This window comes from Symphalangus syndactylus, chromosome 10 (genome assembly GCF_028878055.3).
Source record: "Symphalangus syndactylus isolate Jambi chromosome 10, NHGRI_mSymSyn1-v2.1_pri, whole genome shotgun sequence".
Taxonomy (NCBI): domain Eukaryota; kingdom Metazoa; phylum Chordata; class Mammalia; order Primates; family Hylobatidae; genus Symphalangus; species Symphalangus syndactylus.
In genome coordinates this window covers 128,088,063-128,110,109 of record NC_072432.2, presented here as the reverse complement: position 1 = coordinate 128,110,109, position 22,047 = coordinate 128,088,063, and positions in this window count along the sequence as shown.

Genomic DNA, 22,047 nt, shown 5'->3' with positions numbered 1-22,047 from the left:
AAAGAAAAAGAAAGAAAGAAAAAAGGAAAAAAGAAATATAGGTTATGCAAAGACAATTTTATTAAGACGAAATGATATTATGTAAGTTTGCTTTAAAATAATCCCTTGGAAGTAGGGAAAGAAGTAGGAAAAAAGAGATGAAACAAAGTTGGCAAACAATTATAATTCTGCATCTCAAAGATGGGTACATGAACAGACCCATGTGTACTTTTGTCTACATGTTTTTGTTAAATTCCTCCATAATTAAAAGCCAAAGAAAGAAACAAGCAAAAGAAAAAATGTATAGGTTTAGCATCAGCAGAATACCAAACATCTTCCAGTTTGTTTGTAATTTAGGGTTGTGTAATGTTATACTTCTCATGAAAACTCCTAGCAAATACATAGACTCCAATTCAAAGAATAAATCTTCTCTACCCTTTGACAAGAAATTCTTCCCTGGAAGACAAGTTTGCATTTCTAAATAAATTGGCGCCAAAGAGTATCTGCTATGGTTTAAATGTTTGTCCTCTCCAAATCTCACACTGTAACCTAATTTCCATTGTAATAACAGTATTAAGAGGGTAGGAAATCTGACTATGTTATTTGAGAGGTGGGACATTTGAGATGTAATCAGGATTAGATGAGGTCATGAGGATGGGGCATTAGCAGTTTTATAAGAGAAGGAAGAGAGATCTAAGCTAGCACACTCAGCCCCTTCATTATGTGACATCCTGTGCCACCTTGGGACTCTGCAGAGTGTCCCCACCAGCAAGAAGGTCCTTACAAGATGCTCCCACCACTACCTTGGACTTCCCAGACTCCAGAACTGTGATAAATAAATTTCTTTTCCTTATACATTACGCTGTCTTAGATATTCAGTTGTAGCAACAGAAAATAGACTAAGACAGTATTCAATCCACCTTTCTTGTTGTCCCCTTCAAAACTGAGTTTCCAAATGTATCTGGACTCTGAGGAGGCATTTGTCCAGCACTGAAATGGGGACTCCAAGTGAATGTGGCAGATAAGGCCCACAGAGGATGAATTTGTCATAGTTCTTGCACAGAAGGTGCCTTTTCTGACACTACATTCCAATGCTGAATGCTTCAAGCAGAGGGCCATTGGCAGCAACCAGGGCACACTGCAGTACTCATGAGACCTTCCACAAACAGAGCGAACAGGGTTCGTTTTCATTATTTGTGGCCCTAGATTTTTAGTGGCTGATATTTATGTAAAGCTGAGAGAAAAATGACTTCTTTATCAGAGGCAATGTATCTGCCTTCTTGGTCCCTTCTCCTTCATATACTTTTCTAAGTGGCATGCACTGACATACGTAACCACCTGTCTTAGCACTGCTCTATTAAGACTTACCTTTAGCTTGTCCAGAATGGTTCTTTTCTACTTTCACTCAGGGTCTGCCTAGTTTTCCTAATCAATTAATAGGTAAAAACAAAACCCCCCCCAAAAAAATCCAGGCACTAGTCGAATCCACTTTTTAGCTGTCTCTTATCAGAAAGCTTGTGCTTTTGCTATAATTTCTTCTGGTCTTGATTATTTTAAAAAGATGACTTTCTTAAATGTCGTTTCTTCCTGTGGATGTTTCTGACCCAAAACAAGGGAAAACATTGCAATCAATACTTGTAACATTTTGTTCTTTGGGCTTCAGAGTCTACACTCCTGAAGTAACTGTTAATCATCAGCAAACTTCATGTCATAGGTTGTTTCTCACTAAATCCACCTACTCATAGACAGGAGAATGAAGTTTAATAAACCATAGGGAAATCTTCCCGCAGAGAAACCAGGGGCTCAGACTCTAGCAAGCTAATTACTATATTGTGAAAAAGGTCGGGTTGACCTGAGGCAAAGCCATGAAATAGTTGGCATCTGTGCCTCAGTGCTTTGTCTAGATTTTCTTTCCTTCCTGCATTTCATTCTGACTTTCAATTATCTATTTCTCTGTCGTATGCTTAGTATCTCTATGTTGCACTATTTTTCCACACTTAAGAATTAATTTATTCGAAGAAATTACAAGTTTTGATTTTAGTTTCTTACTTCTCATAGGAGAATTTGAGAGAGAAGAGCTTAACCCAAGGAATGAATGGCTGAATTTCAGTCCCGAGGGCTCTCTGGAAAGGGTAGGCATTTCTTTTTAGAGAACTTCGCCAGGCACTTCTCACTGAGAAAGTATAATAAATGAGAAAGCTTGCAGACCCAGCCTCTAGTCTTTCCTCTGTCAATCACTAGCCTGGTGACTGGGGAGAATCAACTTACCCATTTGGACCTCTGTCCTCCCTGGTATGCAGTGGAACTATTGGGCTTGTGCTATCAGGTTCCAGAGCCCAGCATCACATCTGCACACAACTGGCATGCTCTCCGAATGTGTGCCAAATGGGTGATGGGAAATTACTTCCAGCTTTACCCTTCTGTGATATTAAGTCACATCTTGAAAACAATTATCTGCTTATGTGTCAGTCTAGTCCTGGCATCAACCACTTGATCAAAGTGCACGCAAGTTTTATTTGGTACGGTTGGAAGCTTATAGGAGATAGGGCCACTTTCTCAACTGGTTCAAACTGTTATAAAATATAGAGAAATTTCAAAGGGACCTTGGAACTGAAAAAGGTAATCTCTGCTTTACATTGATTGTTTTTTCAAGATTTGTGTGGAGGACAGGACAGGTTTATGATAGCCAGTACAGGTCAATTATAGAATACAAAGTACTCACAAAAAGTATAAAGTAATAACAAATATAAAACGTACAGTAACAAAGAAGGGTCATATCTGCAGCTTAGCATCCCTAAACTATGTGCTTTAAAGCTACAGTTTCTTCACTGAGGTTAGTGTGTTTCCACAAAGCATTTATTAGGAAAAGTTGCATTTTCTAGAAAGTTGTAGGAAATATATCAATAATGCCAACTTTCTATGAATTTCTAGGTCCCTGGGATTCATATATGCTTAAATACATTCTTTTCTAGACACGCTACATTTGTTATTACTAATTCATTTACTCAATAAGCAAGTCTTCATTTGAAGACGTATTACATGTAAACTACTGTGTGGGTTACAGGGGCTATAAAGATGAGGAATATACATTTCTTTTTACTGACAGTCTCACAATATAGTTGAGGAAATAGGTCGTTGGTAAACATAATTACATCAACATAATAAGTATTATAATAGTCACTTCAAAATTATGTGATACAACCTTCAAAATACTATCAAAGAATGGTGAGGGGTTGTATCTAAGTTTTACTAGGTGAAGGAGAAAAAAGGTTAGGAGTGGCTTTATTGAGGAAGTGGTTTGGACAGAGTGAAGTTCACTTCAGAATCCACAGAGGTGGAGAAGAACATGGAAATCTTCACTCATCTTCTCTCCCTCTCACCAATAAACTGAGTTATTTCTTCTGTTTGGAGTACATCGTTAATGTGGGAGAATATCAGGGGTTAAGACTGAAGCTTCTGGAAAAATTTGATTTGTTAAGAGACTGAAGAGTTAAGCTGTTATAATTGTTATTAGAGATCTCTGGAGTCCTTTGAAAGAAAAGATCAGTTAATTTTTTTTCCAGCCTTGTAAATCTCAAAACCAATAAATCATATGCACAGGAAAATGATACCTAGTGATATACATACGCTTGAGCCTGAAAAGGTATCTTGGGACATACTATTTATGGTTTTTGTGAAGTAATCAACAAAATTTAATTGTCACAAACCTAGAATTGTATTAAAAAATGATTGCCATATAAAAGTAAGTTTACGAGGCCGGGTGCGGTGGCTCACGCTTGTAATCCCAGCACTTTGGGAGGCCGAGGCGGGCGGATCACGAGGTCAGGAGATCGAGACCGTGGTGAAACCCCGTCTCTACTAAAAATACAAAAAATTAGCCGGGCGTGGTGGCGGGCGCCTGTAGTCCCAGCTACTCGGAGAGGCTGAGGCAAGAGAATGGCGTGAACCCAGGAGGCGGAGCTTGCAGTGAGCCGAGACTGCGCCACTGCACTCCAGCCTGGGTGACAGAGTGAGACTCCGTCTCAAAAAAAAAAAAAAAAAAAAAAAAAAGTAAGTTTACGAAGACATAGCCACTTTCCTTGAGACCATTTCAGGAAGCCACGATATACACACTAATAGAATAGAGAGGAAAGTTATAACATATAAGTAGTGACTAAGTGATGTTACACCTATTATAACACTGAGTCCTCAGAGTGACAGATCACTGGAGTTTACAGTGGTAGGACTACGACTGGTGAAAAAGGTGGGTTTCCAGCTTAAGTTTGAAGAACGAATGCACCTGAGAAATCCTGAAGGAGGAGGTCATAGCATTTCAGCTTTGGAGATTAGTATAAATAAAGACTTGAAATTGCCATTTATTATGATTTTTTTTGATAAATTTATCATTTGCTTATATTGTATTAACTAACTAAAGTCCATGCATTATTCATGTTTTTTTTTTTTTTCTTTTTTTTTAGACAGAGTTTTGCTCTTGTTGCCCAGGCTGGAGTGCAATGGCACTATCTGGTCTCACTGCAACCTGCGCCTCCAGGGTTCAAGCAATTTTCCTGCCTCAGCCTCCTGAGTAGCTGGAATTACAGGTGTGCACCACCACGCCTGGCTAATTTTGTATTTTTAGTTGAGACGGGGTTTCTCCGTGTTGGTCAGGCTGGTCTCGAACTCCTGACCTCAGGTGATCCGCCCCCCCTCGGCTTCCCAGAGTGCTGGGATTACAGGCATGAGCTACCAAGCCTGGCCTATTCACATTTCTTTAGTCTTTTCCTAAGTTCCTTCTATGCCAGGATTTCATCCAGAATACTACGTTCCATTTAGTCATCATGTCTCCTTAGGTTCCTCTTGGCTGCAAGAGTTCCTCAGTAATCTCTTGTTTTCTAGCACCTTGATAGTTTTGATAGATATATCGGACAGATAATTATAGGATTTTCCTGGTGTTTTTGTCGTGATTAGAGTGGGGTGTGAGTTCTCGAGAGGAAGACTACAGAGATTAAAGTGCCATTGCCATCACATCCTACCAAGGGTTCATACAAACAATATGACTTATCACTTGATGCTAACCTCGGTCAACTGGCTGAGATAATAAGGTTTGCCAGCTTTTTTCCACCTTAAAGTTACTCTTATCCCCCCTCTTTCCATACTGTATTTTTTGGAAGGAAGTCACTATGTACAGCCCACAATTAGGGAAAGGGAATTATAACCCACCTCTTTGAGGGCAGGGTATCTACATAAATTATTTGAAAGTTTTCTGCCTCATCTATTTATCTTATCATTGATTTATATCAGTATGCACTCACGTTTATTTATTTTATACCTTGGGTGATAATACAATACTACTTTATTTTGTTGTTCAAATTGTTCCAGCTTTGGCCATTGGAAGCACTTTCTGTTGGCTACGGTGTCACTTTGAGTTCTTGTCCCCTTTCACTGTTCTTTTTGTTGTTGTTGTTGTTTTCTTTTTGCAATTCCTCTCTTCTGGGCACTCCAAGATGCTCCAGGCTCATCTTGTGTGTTTCCAAACCTAGGTCTAGTTTCAGTCCTTTGTTAAGGTTGACCTCACTCTTTTTATTGAAGAAAAGACTTAGGAACCAATGTCTGGGTGCTACAAGCACAGCTTGCTGCAGGTGTGTTCTTGTTCTGAGGCCCCCTCAGCTGACAGAGCAAGAGGATGGATGTGTATGGACATACATTTTCTATACATGAACACATGTCTACACATATTACTATATGCAAACACCTGTATCTTTAAGTTAAACATGAGTGCATGCTGTTTCCAATTCTAACCCATTACCACATGAATCCTTCTAGTCTCCTTCCCTTGCTTATCAGTAACTTCTAAATCAAATGGCAAGAAACCTGGCTCATGATCCATTTGTTTAATTGTTCAACTATAGCATACATGTAGAAGCATTAGAATCATTAATCATTAGCCATTAGTATTTGGCCAGGCACAGTGGCTCACGCCTATAATCCCAGCACTTTGGGAGGCCAAGGTTGGTGGATCACCTGAGGTCAGGAGTTCGAGACCAGCCTGGCCAACATGGAGAAACCCCATCACTACTAAAAATACAAAAATTAGCCAGGTGTGGTGGAGGGTACCTGTAATCCCAGCTACTCAGGAGGCTGAGGTAGGAGAATCACTTGAATCCAGGACACGGAGGTTGCAGTGAGCCTAGATCACACCACTGCACTCTCCAGCCTGGGTGACAGACCGAGACTCCATTTCAAAAAAAATATATGGAATTATTAATCAGTATTTATATGGGACAATTTGATCAACTAGAATACAATTCTTGTGTATAGGTAATTTTGCCTTTAGTTTTACAGATTTGACTAATTTCCAAGTTATTTATGTCAGCAGTTTCTTCCCATCCTGTACAGCGAGGATGTTTCATACATTTGTAATACAGTTAGTTGGTTTTTTGGGTCACATTCTGTATTCCATCCTGAGCTTTTCCCGTCCTCCTCAATGATGCTTATTTAATTTGCATACATTAAGTGCTGTATAGTTATGTAAGTTTTGCCAAATGCATAGTGTCATGTATTAGCTATTACAGTATCATACAGGATAGTTCCACTACTCTAAAGAATCTCTTTGCTTCCCCTACTCAACCTTCTCTCTTTCACCAAACCCCTGGAACCACTGGTCTTTTATCATTATTATTATTGTCTCTTTTTATTGGTTTGCTCTTTTCTGAATCTCATCTCATTGGAATCATACAACAGATAGCCTTTTCAGAATGGCTTCATTCACTTAACAATATGCACTTAAGATGCATCCATGTCTTCTTGTGGTTTGATAGCTTGTTTCCTTTTAATGCTGAAAAACATCCAATTGTTTAAATGTATTACATCTTGCTTATCTATTCATATATTGGAGCACATTTTGGTTGCTTCCTGTGTTTGGTGATTATGAATAAAGCTGCTATACACATTTGAGTGCAGGTTTTAGTGTGGGCATAAGTGTTTATATCGGTTGGGCAAATATTTTGGAGCATGATTTCTGGATCTTATAGTAAGATTATGTTTACCTTTTTAAAAAATTGTTAAATTGTCTTCCAAAGTGACTGTATAATTTTACCTTACACCAGTAATGAATGTGATGACAGTTAATATTACTCCACACCCTTCTCAGCAATGGATATTGTTCATTTTACTTTCTGTTTTGTTGTTGTTGTTGTTGTCATTCTAATAGGTGTTAGTGGCATCTCATTGTTGCTTTAATTTGCAATTCTCTAACAAAAAATGAAGATGAGCATCTTTTCAAATGTTTAGTTGCCATCTGTGTATCTTGTTTGGTAATGTGTCTGCTCAGGACTTTTGCCCATTTTTAAATTGGGTTGTTTGTTTTCTTATTGTTGAGTTTTAAGAGTTTTTTGTATATTGTGAAAACAAGTCCTTTGTCAGATATACATTTTGCAATCATTTTCTCCCAGGCTGTGGCTGTGCCTATGTTCTTTTAGCAGTGTCTTTTTACACAGCAGAAAGTCTTAATTTTAATAAAGTCCAACTTACTTTTTTCTTGGATCTTGCTTTTGGTGTTGTGTCTAAAAAGTCATCATCAACTCCATGGCCATCTAGATTTTTCTCCTGTATTTTCTTCCACAGGCTACATAGTACTGCCTTTTACATGTCATTAATGTCTGTGATCCACTTTGAGTTAATTTTTGTGACTTTTTTCCCCTTTGGCATATGTGCATTCTATAGTTCTAGCACTGTTTGTTGAAAAGACTGCCCTTTCTCAACTGAATTTCTTTTGCTACATCATCCAACTTTATTTGACTACCTTTGTGTGAGTCTGTATTCTGTTCCATTGATCTATTTGTCTATTCTTTCATAAATACCATGCTGTGATGATTACTGTAACTTTATAGTAGGCATTGAAATCAGGATAGTGTGAGTTTTCCAAATTTGTTTTTCTTTATTAGTATTGAATTGGCTATTCTAGATATTTTGTCTTTCAGTATAACCTTTAAAATCAGTTTATGTCAATATCTACAAAATATCCAGGAATTTTGATTAGAATTTTGTTAAATTTCTAGATAAAGTTGGAAAGAACTGATGTCCTAATAACATTGAATCTTCCAGTGCATGAACACAAAATATCTCTCCATTTATTCAAATACTCTCTGATTTATAAAATAATCAGAGTTGTAGAGATTTTTACATGCAAAATCTCCATAATTTGTTAGATGTGTACTTATGTATTTAATTTTTGAGTGCTTTATAAATGGTATTTTTCTTTCATTTCAAATTCTAATTGTTCATTGGTGATACATAGTAAAGCAATTGACTTCAATATATTAACATGGTATCCTCAAACCTTGCTTTACTTACTTATTAGTTCCAGGAGTACTCTTGTCAATTCTTAGAAATTTTCAAAGTAGATAATCCTGCCACCTGGGAACAATGACAGTTTTATTTTTTCCTTGTCAATCTATGTATCTTTTCTTGTTTGATGAAAGTGACTAAGCCTTCTAGTACTATGTTGAATAGGAGTGATAAGAGACGACATCATTCCCTTGCTACTGATTTTAGTTGGGGAGATATCCAGTACCTTACCATTAAGTATGATGCCAGTTGTTTGGTTTTTTGGTGGATGTTCTTTATCGAGTTGAGAAAGTTCCCCTCTATTCCAGGTTGCTGAGAGTTTTTTTTACCATCAATAGGTGTGGTGGCAAGAAAGGGGGAGAAAGAGTTCTATAATCTTATGATTTAATTTCAGTCTTTCAATGGGCCCGGGTTTCCAGGCTGTGACCTTCACGAATATTTCTCCTTTGTTACAGCTTCATTTTCCCCTTAGGTGATACAGGAAAACTGGAGCACCTGCAGTGAAAACAGTACTTTTCCCCACATAGAATAGGGGCTTAGGAAAGCCTTTTTTCCCTGGAGAGTAGTTATAGAGAGCACAATTTTTTTTTTTTTTTTTTTTTTTTGAGACGGAGTCTTGTGGTCTCCCAGGCTGGAGTGCAATGACGTGATCTCGGCTCACTGCAAGCTCTGCCCCCCAGGTTCACGCCATTCTCCTGCCTCAGCTTCCGGAGTAGCTGGGACTACAGGCGCCCACCACCACGCCCAGCTAATTTTTATTTTGTATTTTTAGTAGAGACGGGGTTTTACTGTGTTCACCAGGATGGTCAGGATGGTCTCGATCTCCTGACCTCGTGATCCGCCCGCCTCGGCCTCCCAAGGTGCTGGGATTACAGGCGTGAGCCACCGCGCCCGGCCATGGAGAACACTCTTGGGTGTACAGAATTTCAAAATGATTATTTTGCCTTCACATGTCAAGATACTCTTTCTTAAATCTGCACCATGTGGTAAAACACAAAAGTCTGAGGGATCCCTTAAAACTGCAGGCCTCAGGAATTTCTTACTTTAATTGTTCCTGCCAGTAATGGGCTCCAGCAACCTCTTCCCTAGGTAAGCATATCTCTACTGTGAATACCTTAATGTGACTCTTTCTCCAGATTTGGGGCTGTAACTTTTTCCATCAAACTCAGCTCTCTAATGGGTCCAAGAAAAGTCATTGGTTTTTAGTTTTTTTCAGTTTTTAATAGTTATAGTTTTTAATAGTTATAAAAATGGGCTTGATCGTTTTTCATAGTTATAAAACTATTCAGTTTTTAATAGTTATAAAAATAGGCATGAACTCCCAAACACTTTACATGCGGGAGCTAAGACCAGAAGTCAATCTGTGACATTTGAAATCTCTCATTTGAGAACCCAGATTTTTCAGATTCTGAGCTATCCGCCATCCATCATCACAATCTCCCTTTTGTCCTGAAAACTTCAGGTGGTCTTGGAAGCAGAGAAACATTCACCTCAGGAACAAATAGGATGACATTCAGTTGAATTGAGAATATGCTAAATGAAACCAGGACAGATTATGTAAATAAATTGTAAACACTTTCCCTGTACAAAACCCTTTTATGAAAAAAATGTCGTAAGGGTAACATTTTCTGGGTGGAGCAGTTGGGAGCATGGCATCATTTATTCCAGCTATTGATTGAGTGCCTATTTTATGCCAAAATATGTGAGAGGCGTTGGGGACATGAGGACAGGTAAGATAAATATACTCCTTCTGCGTATAGAACTTAAGTTTAGGGAAGACACATAATACAGTATACTTAATGATATGCTTTGGAGGAGAAGCTTCCAGGCAAGAGAAAAAGCCTGAGCAAACCCTAGAGATAAGAGAAAGCAAGAACTAAAAAGAAATACAGAATTCCAGGATGGATAAAGGATGAAATTTGTCCTAGTCAAAATCACAGCAAGAAATAAATGGCACATTCAAAAGGTATAATTGAAGATAATTTAAGGAAGGAACTGTTTGCAAAGATGTTGGCAGGGTTAATGGAAACCCTCAGGCATTGATAAAATAGTTGGCATTGATAAAGTAGTTATCTCCCAACCTGAAGGAGGATGTAATGGGAGTGGTTATCAAAACTGGGGGAGCGTTATGGCTGCAGAATAGGGATGCTGGGGGGAGGAAATGTGGGCCCTGGGCTGAGAAATGCAGCTTCTGTCAATCACTGGCCAGACAGGAAAAGATCCAGAGGCATAAATATGTCCTAGGATATCATGTGGTTGCCCGTGATTGGCTGAACCTAATCAGAGGCAAGAGGGTTCAGACAGCCCATAGAGTTTAGCCTGCTTTCCAGCAGGGTAGAAAGGATGAAGAATGAAATTGACAGGGATGGGGTGGCAAACTGAGATTATACTGAGATTATATGGCTTAGTTCCCTTACAGAAAGGACGACGTCCTATCAGCGATCATATGTTAAAATAATGAATTGGGAAACCATTAGACTGAGGACACTTCAGTTCCCTGGGTTCCTATGTAAACAAACTGAAACCCAACACAGGGTAAACTGTAAAAGAAACTTAAACTTAATCAGAAACTGCCAACTAACCTCCAACCAAGATCTTTCCACTGGAATGATTTATATAAGACTACTGTTCCACATTAACCTATCCAGCAGTGTCTTTGCCTTGCAAATGTATTCACCCTATAAAGTTTTCCCCTTGTGCCCCTTTTGATGGAGTCCTGAAATGCCTGTCGTCTGTAGCTGCCTGATTCATGAATGGCTGTCTGCTCAAATAAACTCTTTACATTTCCAACGTGCCTGTTTATCTGTTAACACATCATCACCACGTGGTGTAATTTCAGGTATATTTAGACACAAAGACCAAAATATGAGCCTTCATTAATATGCTCTGTATTACATAAAAATGGGAAAAGGGGGCATCATTAAAAAAACAATTGATTAAAATAAAATACAGATGTAACAGTCCCACATTTGTAGCTGCTCTTAAAGTCTAAATTAAAAATAAGAGTTATCTTTTCTGTCACTGATTTCATGGTCCCTTTGATCTCTGTCAGCACTTTCTTTGGAGAGAGTTCTTTATTAGATGGGATGAACCACAACATAATTTTCACGACAGCTGGGTCTTTGGTGGTCCTGACTTCGTTGGATGGCTTCAGTTTCCTATTGATTAGTATAAGTTAACAGGCATCCAAATGCATCTGCTGAATTTTGGTGAATTCCTGATTTATTGAATTTTCTCAGCTTTGTATTGTGTCCCTCTGTGTGTTAGATGGATGGTACAGCTGCAGAGACTTGTTTCCCACTGTAGAAGGGAGTTTTAACATACCTCCTGTCATTGGGCCACTAGAAGTTCAGCAATGCAACAGGCCTGGGCTCTTGGGGGTTCCTGTCTCATCTTCTGGCATGAATGTGTGTTATATAGGCATATAAGGTAACCATAATAAATAACCGGGATGAATTGGGATAATTATTCTTAATGTAATGAAATAATGTGGTCTCCTATGAGATAATCCAGTTTTTTGTTTGTTTGTTTTTGTTTTTGTTTTGTTTTGAGATGGGGTCTCACTCTGTCACCCAGGCTGTAGTGCAGTGGTGCGATCATATCTTACTGTAGCATAGAACTCCAAGTAATCCTCCTACCTCAGCCTCCCAAGTAGCTGGGACTATAGGTGTGTGCCACCATGCCCAGTTAATTTTAAAATTATTTTTTGTACAGATGGGGTCTTGCTGTGTTACCCGGGCTGGTCTGGGTAATATGGTCTTTCATCATGATCATGATCCTGTGCTGCTGCCTCTAGATAAATAAATCTGGGTAAAATTGTTTCATCAGAACTTATCTATATGTGACGTCCTCTGAAAGTCTGTAATAAGGTCAACTCATATGACAAATTTTATCCATTTATTTTTAAACTTTATTTATCCCTTTACTTTTTAAACTTCCTGGCCTCAAGTGATCCTCCTGCCTTGGTCTCCCAAAGTGTTGGGATTACATTTAAGGGCCACCACGCCCATCCCAATAACCAGTTTTTAAGGTTTTCCAGACGGTGAGCTGGGGAGGTCTCAAATCTCTGAGCTTACAAAGTAAAGGTAAATTGCTGTCTCTGCTTCCTGAAAGCAAATTGCCTTGGATTATGTTTGTTGATGTGGACTGAAAACAAAGCGTGTGTTCAGCCAATATCTGTGTATCAAGTAACAGGAGCTGTATTGATTTGTGCCAGTAGGTCCCACTTGTAGAACTATAGCCACAATAAGCCCCACCACCTGATGAAATTTACAACAATCTACCTTCACTCTCTAAGCGGAATGGATCCTGTACCAGGCAAACAGGTGAGTTAAACGAGCCTGAAGTCACATACTCTTGCACTTTGCAGCTTTTGGTGGTGGCACTAATCTCTGCAACACCCCCAGGGAAAGGATAATGCTTTTGGTTGATTGCCCTGGAGGGTGAGAATGTGGCATTTTCTAATTTCCTTGGCCTCCGAGTTCTGACTTTATTCTTTAAAAGTAGTAGATGCCCAGGACTGTCTATAATATGACTCACCATGCCTGTTAGATCCTATTTTAAACCTTTCTTTGTGTTATTTGCTAACCTTGAAGGGAAAAGTTAAAAAAAAAAAAAAAAAAAAGAAAAGATTTTTCCGAGGTCAAGGTCCAAAGAATGATATATAACCATTGGGGTGCTGTTAGACAAATAGGCCAGGTTGTTTGGAGAAATTTCTTAATGTTTCTGTTGAGGAGGAAAAGATGAAGCATGAAACATAAGTACAATCCATTTACCAGCAATGAAGGTTTCCAAGGGTGACTTTTGGCTTGTTTAGATTTTCAGCCTAGCGAGAAGTATTGTTATTTTCTCAGATACTGCCTTTTTCTGAAATTAGTAATGGGATGGTATTGTATTTTTCTTTGGTATGGAATAAGATGATTTATCTCAAAGTAGAAAACAAAGAATCTTGTCTTAAAGCACGGCTATGTATGCTTATTTGGTAAGTCATTAAAAAGAGGCAAGTGTACACATGGAGGGTAATTTGGAGGGCCTGGTAATCCTGTATTTCTGCCCCTTGACAAATACATCTAGGTAAAATTGTTTTATCAGAACTTGTCTATATATAATGTTCGCTGAAATTCTACAATAAGGTCAATTCAGATTACAAATTTTATCCCTTTATTTTTAAACTTTATTTGATTTTATGAACATAAATATTTTCTTCTAAATAATACAGAGGTCAGTTCTTTAAGTATATGAACCTACTTTTTAAAAACTATTTTCCCGTCTACCTTGTATGATCTGGGTTCTTGATCAGTTAAGAAGTTGTTTTCTTGTAAAGCAAAGATATGATAAGTGTTTGTAAACATCCTCTCCAATCCTTCAAACACTAAATTGGTTGATTTTCAAGAGTATTCAGCTAAACCACTGCAAATTTTAAGTCTTTGGGAAGGATCCCATCATTTCCGCAATTTACTGCAATAAAGAAAAAGCTCATAGATGTCCATGAAACCACTACTTTTTCTCACAATGGCTTGAAAATATAATGCCCTCTCCCTCATCCTGCCTTCTAGACACCATGCAAGTAATTTTGTAATAAACTTTAACCCAGAACCATACAGGAAAGAAGTATCTTGAAAATGTAGCTCCTAGCTTCCGCACTGCATTACAGAGGAGATCTTAGAATGGGGATGTATTAGTCCAGGTGCTCTAAGAAGTAGACTCCATGTTGGAGTTAAAAATAGTTTTTATTAGGGGAAATGACTGTGAGAGAAAAATAGAGAGGGTTCTAGGGAAGGCTGAGAGAGCCGTCAGACCATGATCCTCTTCTGATCAAAGCTAAAGGAAGGAGAGAAGGCTAGATGGGAAAGATAACCTTGCAATCTAATGGTTTGCCAAGGTGTCAGAAAGTCTTTAAGCCAGATTTAGTCTTTGGAAGAACCCCAGGTCTCCCAGAAGGATGTCTGCCTTATATTCCCACCACACTCCTTAATTGGCTGGAAGCAGCTCACGGGAAGTATGGTCTCAGTGCAAATGTGGCAACGGATTTCAGAGCACACAACAGAGGCTCTTGCTCATTTCCTTGTAGTTGCAGGTTTGTGAAATATAGTCACATGGCCATTGCATGGAAGATCTAGTGAAAGACTGGATTCTAACAGTCTATTACAGCCCACTCTATTGTCAACTTAGCATCTACACCACCCTTTTAACCCATATTATTTAGCTTCTGATACAGACCAGAACAATATAAGATGCAGCCTTCTAACTAAAACCAAAACCATCCTCACCTTCCCACAAAGTGGAGACACCAAATTGTTCATGCTGCTTTATCCCCAGTGTGTGATATTTTTCACTCTTCTAGTGAGGTCACAACTATCTTGTTATCCTTCAATTTACATACTGAGTTATGCAGTTAACTGCTATTAACACAACTTACATCAGATAGAAAGTGAGTTGGAGAATGGAAAAAAATATTGCATATGTATAAATAATACACATTAAAGGAATAAAATTGTGCATAATCATTCTAGTTCTCATTTTTTTGCAACTGGTTATGAGGCTGTGACTGCAATTGGTAACTTTCTTTGTCCACTGTTCATTTCATTTTCCCTTTGTTCTTAGCCAGCACCCCAGATGGTTATGGGTCTCGTTCTGGGAGTCTGTGCTTTTAATGTTTTTGCTCGTGTTGTGTTATCATAGTTGCTCACTAACTTTTACTCTGAGATATGGGGGCACTAAGAGGTTCCCTGGAAAATCCCTTGGGTCTCAGTCATGCTCCCTTATGCCCTATTGTGTGATAGTACCCCTGTTTCCCCTGATACTCAAGATTAGTTACCCAGCCAATACATAAACTCCTTCTTCGGCTGGTGGGTCACTACACGAGTAGCGCATAGTGGTCAGATGTCAGTCTCAACTTTCGGGCCAATGAAACCCTTATTGTAACACCTTTCTGTTTTAGAAAAGCAGAACCCAAAGTTTTGATGATGAAAAGCCAAAAATTTCTAGCGGGTTATTAGGTTAGTGAAAGGAGCCATTCTTGCTTCCAGTCTTGGGTTCCTAAACTTCTATATCCCACCTACGTGCTGGCTCAAATCACATATCATACCTGAAGGACATTACCAGGCCCTGTAAAGGTATTAGAACCCAAGTGATGCCATAACTGGCTGAGTACTTGAAAGTAGATTTCACTCTTCTACCTGACCACCTCTGAAATGGTCTCCTATGCTCATTCTCTCAGTTAATAGTTCCTTAGTATACCTTCATTCAAGACAATTACAAGCTGCAGAAACTATTTATTTTAGCCATCATAGAGATGTCTAAGGTGTGATTGCCTCCTCTTAAGTTCTCAAGGATAATACAGCAGTCACATCAATTGTTAATTTTTAATTGACAAATTAAAAATGCTTTGATATAGGCACAAAGGATATGCTATAGTGATTAAGAAGGGGGCAAATTCCCTCCTAGTTTGGAGGTCAGAAAAGGCTTAATAGAGGAGATGTGTGGTTGTGGAAGAGATATTCTAGTCAGTGGAGCCAAGAGCAAGAATAAAATGTGCAGCAATTTCAGTGAATCAGCAAGAGTTTCTGACTTGGTCAGAGATACAACAAGCATAAGAAACAAATAGGAAAGGAAGTTTGAAAGGTGGACGGTATGAGATCTTTGCAAGAATTGAAATGTCAATGTAATCACTTCTTACTGCAATGAGAAGCAGAAGGAGGGTTTCCTTTTGATTGTTTTCTTCCAAACAAATGTTGCAAAATATTAAGATGAAAGAAAGGTCAGAGCTTAAACCCTGTTTTTACTCTCAATTGTGGGATCTTGGAAAAGTACACCTCTCTCTGAACTTCAGTTCTATTGTCAGTACATGTGGATAATAATACACGCTTTAAAAGGTTGAGAGGATTAAATACTGGCTCCAGTATTTAATATTTTAGGAAATAAATACTCCCAAGCCTCTCAACATGCATTATGCACCGAACTAGGCAGTGGGTCATGATAGTGATGAATGCAAGACTGATAGCTGTACTTGGGATGCATCATATATTTCCAACCAATGACTCACCCTGCATTGGGTCCACAAATGTTTTGTGAGCAGAGTTTGAGGTCAGGAGTCACAACACCCTGAGGCCACTGGGCATGAATGGGTAGAGGGATGAGACTATTCTTCAAACCACATTTTATTGGATTATGACATACTTCTGTTTCATCTATTCATCCTTTAGTTTGAAAAATTATTACATTTTGTTGCAATCCAAAGAAAAACCTGCATACAGCTATACAATTTCATAACTGTAAATTTGGAATAAAAATGTTCATTTGGGGAAGCAGTTTAGAATTTCAACAGGCTTTTCTACCAGATTCCCCACCCTCCAGCTCTACCCCTTGACCCCAGCATCTTCTGCCTTATGAAAACACACTTTAATTCCAGCTAACATAATCATAACCATAATCATAATGAATCATCGTCATTATAAATAATAGCTTGTTCATGTGATGTACAAGCATTGTTCTAAGCACTGCACATGTTTTACATTATTTAATGCTCAGAATAAAGCTACGAGGTATATGTTATTTTTATCCTCATTTTACAGATGAAAAGATTGGAATTGAAAGGGATCAAATAACTTTAGAAAACTGCTTGGCTGCTGAAAAGAACTGAGTAGAACAGAGAAGCCAAGGTTGAGAGCACAATTACACCCCTTGTTGCCTCTCTTCCACCCTCACTCTAAGCCCAGTCATCCTCCAAATATCCCCACTAGGTTTCTTCACTTAGGGTTTACATATCTATAAAATGAAATAATCTGGGAAAAAAGTCTAGATTTTCTTAGCAACAAAATCCCTCCTCTTCCCATTCCCTGCTCCTTTTCCTCTTTTTGCACCAGCACAAGACTAGGCCTGTTTGATTTGTCTATGGAGACTTAGCCCATGGAGTGGTGTGTCAGTTTGCCTCAATGCTGAGGTTTTTTTAAACCCCCTCAGTAGAGTGCACACTTAGTCAGGTTGAATTGCTAAAGACATTAGAAGGGTCTTCAAAGCCTGCATGGGAAAACAGGAGAAACCCACAGCAATAGAGGAGTTTGAGGAAATAGCAAAGGTGCCTAGTAAGGATTTTATTACATTTTATTGATATAAATGTAATCCTTTATATATGTATGTATGTAGTCCTTTATATATGTAAACTTTTCTTTGCCTTTCTATGTAAGCATAACATCTATGTATGTATGTATCTATTTATGTATCTATTCTATCTATCTATCTATCTATCTATCTATCTATCTATCTATCTATCATCTATCATCTATCTATCTCTCATCTACCTATCTATCATCTACCTACCATCTGTTTACTTATCTTGCTAATACATTGTGGATCTTGGAATCTTGGGAGGGACATCCGAAATTTGAACTTAGTATGACCCTTGCCCTACAGTTGGGCCAGTGTCAAGAGCCAAGGCTCCCCACAGGCAGCCAGCCACATCTGGGTCACATCTTCAACATTTTAATACTAGCAAGGACTTATCTAGCAGTTGCTATGATTTATATTTAGTATATCTAAATACTTTAAATATATTCACTTACTTATTCCTCACAGCAACTATATAAGTGAAGTATTGTTATTGGCTTCCTTTTTCACATGGAGAAACTGAGCACAGAGAGATTAAGTGACTTGCTTAAGGTCACACACTTCATGAGTGGCAGAGCTAGAATTTGAACCCAGGTAAACTTGTGTCAGAGACTATAATCTTTAACACTATGTTGTACTCTTGCGATTTTTGAATTCCTATTTCTCCCCACATTGCATTTATGTTTTCCTCTATCTCAAAATCATATTTCCAGGTATCTATTGGACTGTCTCTTACACTTTAATCATTGAGAACTACCCTCTCTCCCAGCACTGTATGAGCCCCCATAGCTATCTTTCTACCAAGGGATTCGGACCTCTTGGACACAGCTGATTTCACCAAGTATTAGAACCTGACTTAGGAAGGGCCAACAAGATTCTCAGAGCTGGGGAGAGAGGGCTGAACTGTGTGAACAGTACAACTCCAGGGAAGGTGTTGAACTCCTGCTGTCAAGATCCTCAGGCTGCTTTGCTCCTGTCTTCCTGACTCCCGGTTATTAATAACAGCCTTGGATTCTGCATGACACCTGAGAATGTTTCTCATAAATTTCCTTTATGGTGAAGCCAGTTTGAGATGCTCCCTCCTACTTGTAAGCAAAGGTCTTCTCTAAGCCGCTGTGCCCTCTCATTAGGACTGTTGTGCACACAGGCTACCTGTCAAACAGTTCTCAAAAAAAGATTATTTTGCTAAACCACACATGTACTATTATTCTTTCCTCAGTAAAGGGAGGGCATACTCAAAGACACATACAGAAAAGGAGCATTAGCTATATCTCACTCTTTTCTACTGTTTTATTCTTATTTTATAGCTAGAAATGTCCTTTAGGTATTTCAACCAACATTTATTTTTGTGAAATATAAATATACTATTGAATCTAAATCTTCTAACTAATATTAAATCCAGAAGCCATCATTGCACATACTAAAATAACAACTTATTGCCATGAGATATCACTGAACCAAACTTTTCCAAAACATGGCGCACTCACTGTTAGTGAGAGTAGAGAACAGTACCGAAGTGCAGCTGGGCAGCATAGATCATCATTTCACTCTTGTACTGTTTTGTTTGTGAGTGTTTTGATGTCAGAAACACATGTTTATTTTGTAAAATGAACATTTTATTTTACTTTGTTTTAATTTTAAATTTTTGTAGGTACATAATAGATGTATATATTTATGGGGCACGTGAGATATTTTGATACAGGCATTCAATGCACAATAATCTCATCAGTGCCAAGGGGGTATCCATCACCTGAAGCACTCATCCTTTCTTTGTGTTACAAACAATTCAGATTTTTTAAAAAATAGAGACAAGGTCTCACTATGTTGCCCAATGTGGTCTCAAACTCCTAGGCTAAGCAATCACCCCAGCCTCCCAAAGTGCTGGGATTACAGTCATGAGCCATCACTCCCCACCAATACAGTTAAAATTTTAAATGTCTGCTTTAATTCTATCAAAAAATAAAACCAACCAGTTTTAAAATTAGCACATATGTTTTAAAAAACCAATGAGATGCCTAGTACATTGTTAGGCTACTTTAGTATTTCTAGCTTTTTTGCTTCTCTTAACTTTCCAAGTCATCTTTGCCTATCCCTCACACTGAAATCAACCAAGATCGGTACTGTGAGTGCCTTTGCTTTAAATTACATCATGATTGCTGGAGAGAAGGAAATTCATGATAAGCATGGACTGATGATCAATACTTCCCATCTCGTTCTCCTTTTCTCAAGGTTCATTCTTTGTCTATATAACTCATTTTTATACTGTACCTAGATTTATTTCTTTAAAAAAACTTTATGTACAAAAAAATGTAAGTCGAAATGTTGCTTTTCTTTTGGTCCTCTGAGTCTTCTACGTTGTTTGACCAAGAAGGAACAAACAAGGCTTGATTTCCTCTTAGTTCAGTGGTTCTCAACTAAGGACAACTTTGCCCCTGAAGGAACATTTAGTTATATCTGGAGAAATTTTTGGTTGTCAAAAATGGGTGGGGGTAGAGTGCTACTGGCATGTAGTGGATAGAGGCCAAGGAAGCTGCTGAGTATCCTACAATGCATAGGACGTCTCGGCTCCACCCATCTACCTCCCCACCTCCTGTCCAAATGTCAATAATGTAGAGGTGGTGAGACTCTGCTGTAGTGCTACAGTGAAGGCGCTTCAGTGAGATGGTTATGAGAACAGATTTTAGAGCCAGAGAGGCCTGGGTTTCAATTCTGCCTCTGCCATTTCATAACTCTGATGGTTTTCATAAGTTTTTTTTTCTATCTGTGCCTAAATTTTTCTATCTATTAAATGGAACCATAATAATTATTATTGTTTAAGTGTGTTGGGAAGATTGAGTAAACTAATATATATAGAACACTTAGCAATGTTCAGAGTACATAGTGTTTAATACTAAGTTACAGATTTCCTGCTGTTCAACTGAGATGCAGAGTTCTTTTCAAGGAGACTTTTCTAGAAAATGAAGGGAAAAAATAAAAAGTAAGAAGTGAATGCAAAAGCAAAGAAGGAGAAATAGGAATTCGGTCAATGTTTCTTACCCTAAGACTACTGAAGTCCAGTCAACAAGAAGTCTGCCAGCCTGGCTTACCATTTTCTCTTGTCTTGCTCAGTTTGTGTAGAACACACACAAGTGATTACAGGGGCCAGACAGGTCTTATATAAAACAGGAGGCCCAATATTGGCATTTTAAACATAGAGAAATGTCTTCACTTCTACAAAGAAATTTACTCACTCCCATTTTTCTTGAATCATGTTGCTCTCTCAGTCTTTTCCTGCCATTGATAGGGATACGGCTACAGAGAAATGTGCTACTGCCTAAATCTACACAACAGTGCAATAACAATCATAAGTGACAACAGACACTTGGCCTTGATGTTGAGGAGAACATAGCAGGTGTGTGCCAGCTGGAGGAGGTTGGCCTGGCCTTAGCAGGGCAGCTGCTGCTCAGGGTCAGATGATTGCCGAAACAGGGGGATATGGGTCCAGTGGCTGCCAGATCTTTTCCGTTTTTTTGAAAACAATTTTCTGGATTTTTATGTGAACTCTCAATATTTAAATGTTCATTTATGTTGGTGAAATATTGCTGTACAGGTAAAAAAAAAAAGCCCAGCTGAGGGCTGAGTTCAGCCTCAGGGCAGTTAGTCAGGTTTCTAAGACTATTACAATAAGGCTTTTTTCTACCTTTTAGTCCCATTTCCCATTATTGAAAAGTCTCAGTAGTGTCTAATGCATTTGCTCATTCAGTAACTCTTATGGAATGACTACTGTGAGCCTGGTTTTATGCTAAGTGCTTGACAAACAACAATGACAGGCACAAAGTGTCTGTCACTCTGAAGCTTGCATTCCAGTGAGAAGAGATAGTGAAAATAAATAAATATATAATATTCCAGATGGTATACTATGCAGTCATAAAAAAGAACAAAATCATGTCCTTTGCAGAAATATAGATGCAGCTGGAGGCCATTATCCTAAGCAAATTAGTGCAGAAACCAAAAAACCAAATACTGCATGTTCTCACTTATTAGTGGGAGCTAAACATTGGGTATTCTTCCACATAAAGATGGGAACAGTAGACACTGGGAACTACCAGAAGGAGGAGGGAGAGAGGAGGGTCCAGAGTTGAAAAATATTGGGTACTAAGCTCACTGCCTGGTGGTGACAGGACCAATCATACCCAAAACCTCAATATCAAGTGATATACCCATGTAACAAACCTGCACATATATCCCCTGAATCTAAAATAAAAGTTGAAGTTATATAAAAAGATGATATTCCAGGTGGTGATATGGGTTCTGAACAACATAGAGCAGGCAGTAGAGGTAGAAAGTGCCTTGTGAAAGAGGCCTCAAAATAAGGGGCCACTGGAACAAAGACCATAAAGAAGAAAGAGAGTGAGTGTTGCTGATAGTTCAGGAAATAGAATTCCAGGCAAGTGGAACAGAAGGTGAGAAGGCCCTGAGGCAGATGGTTCACTTAGTAGACTGGCAGAGCACAAGGGAGGCCAGTGTGGTTGGAGCACAGTGAATGAGGGCCAGAGTGGAAGGGTGTGTGGGCTCTGGTGAAAGTTTGAGCTTTGTTCCTTCAGGAGTTGGAACAGAGATGTCACATGTCCTGATTTACATTTTACAAAGATGACTCTG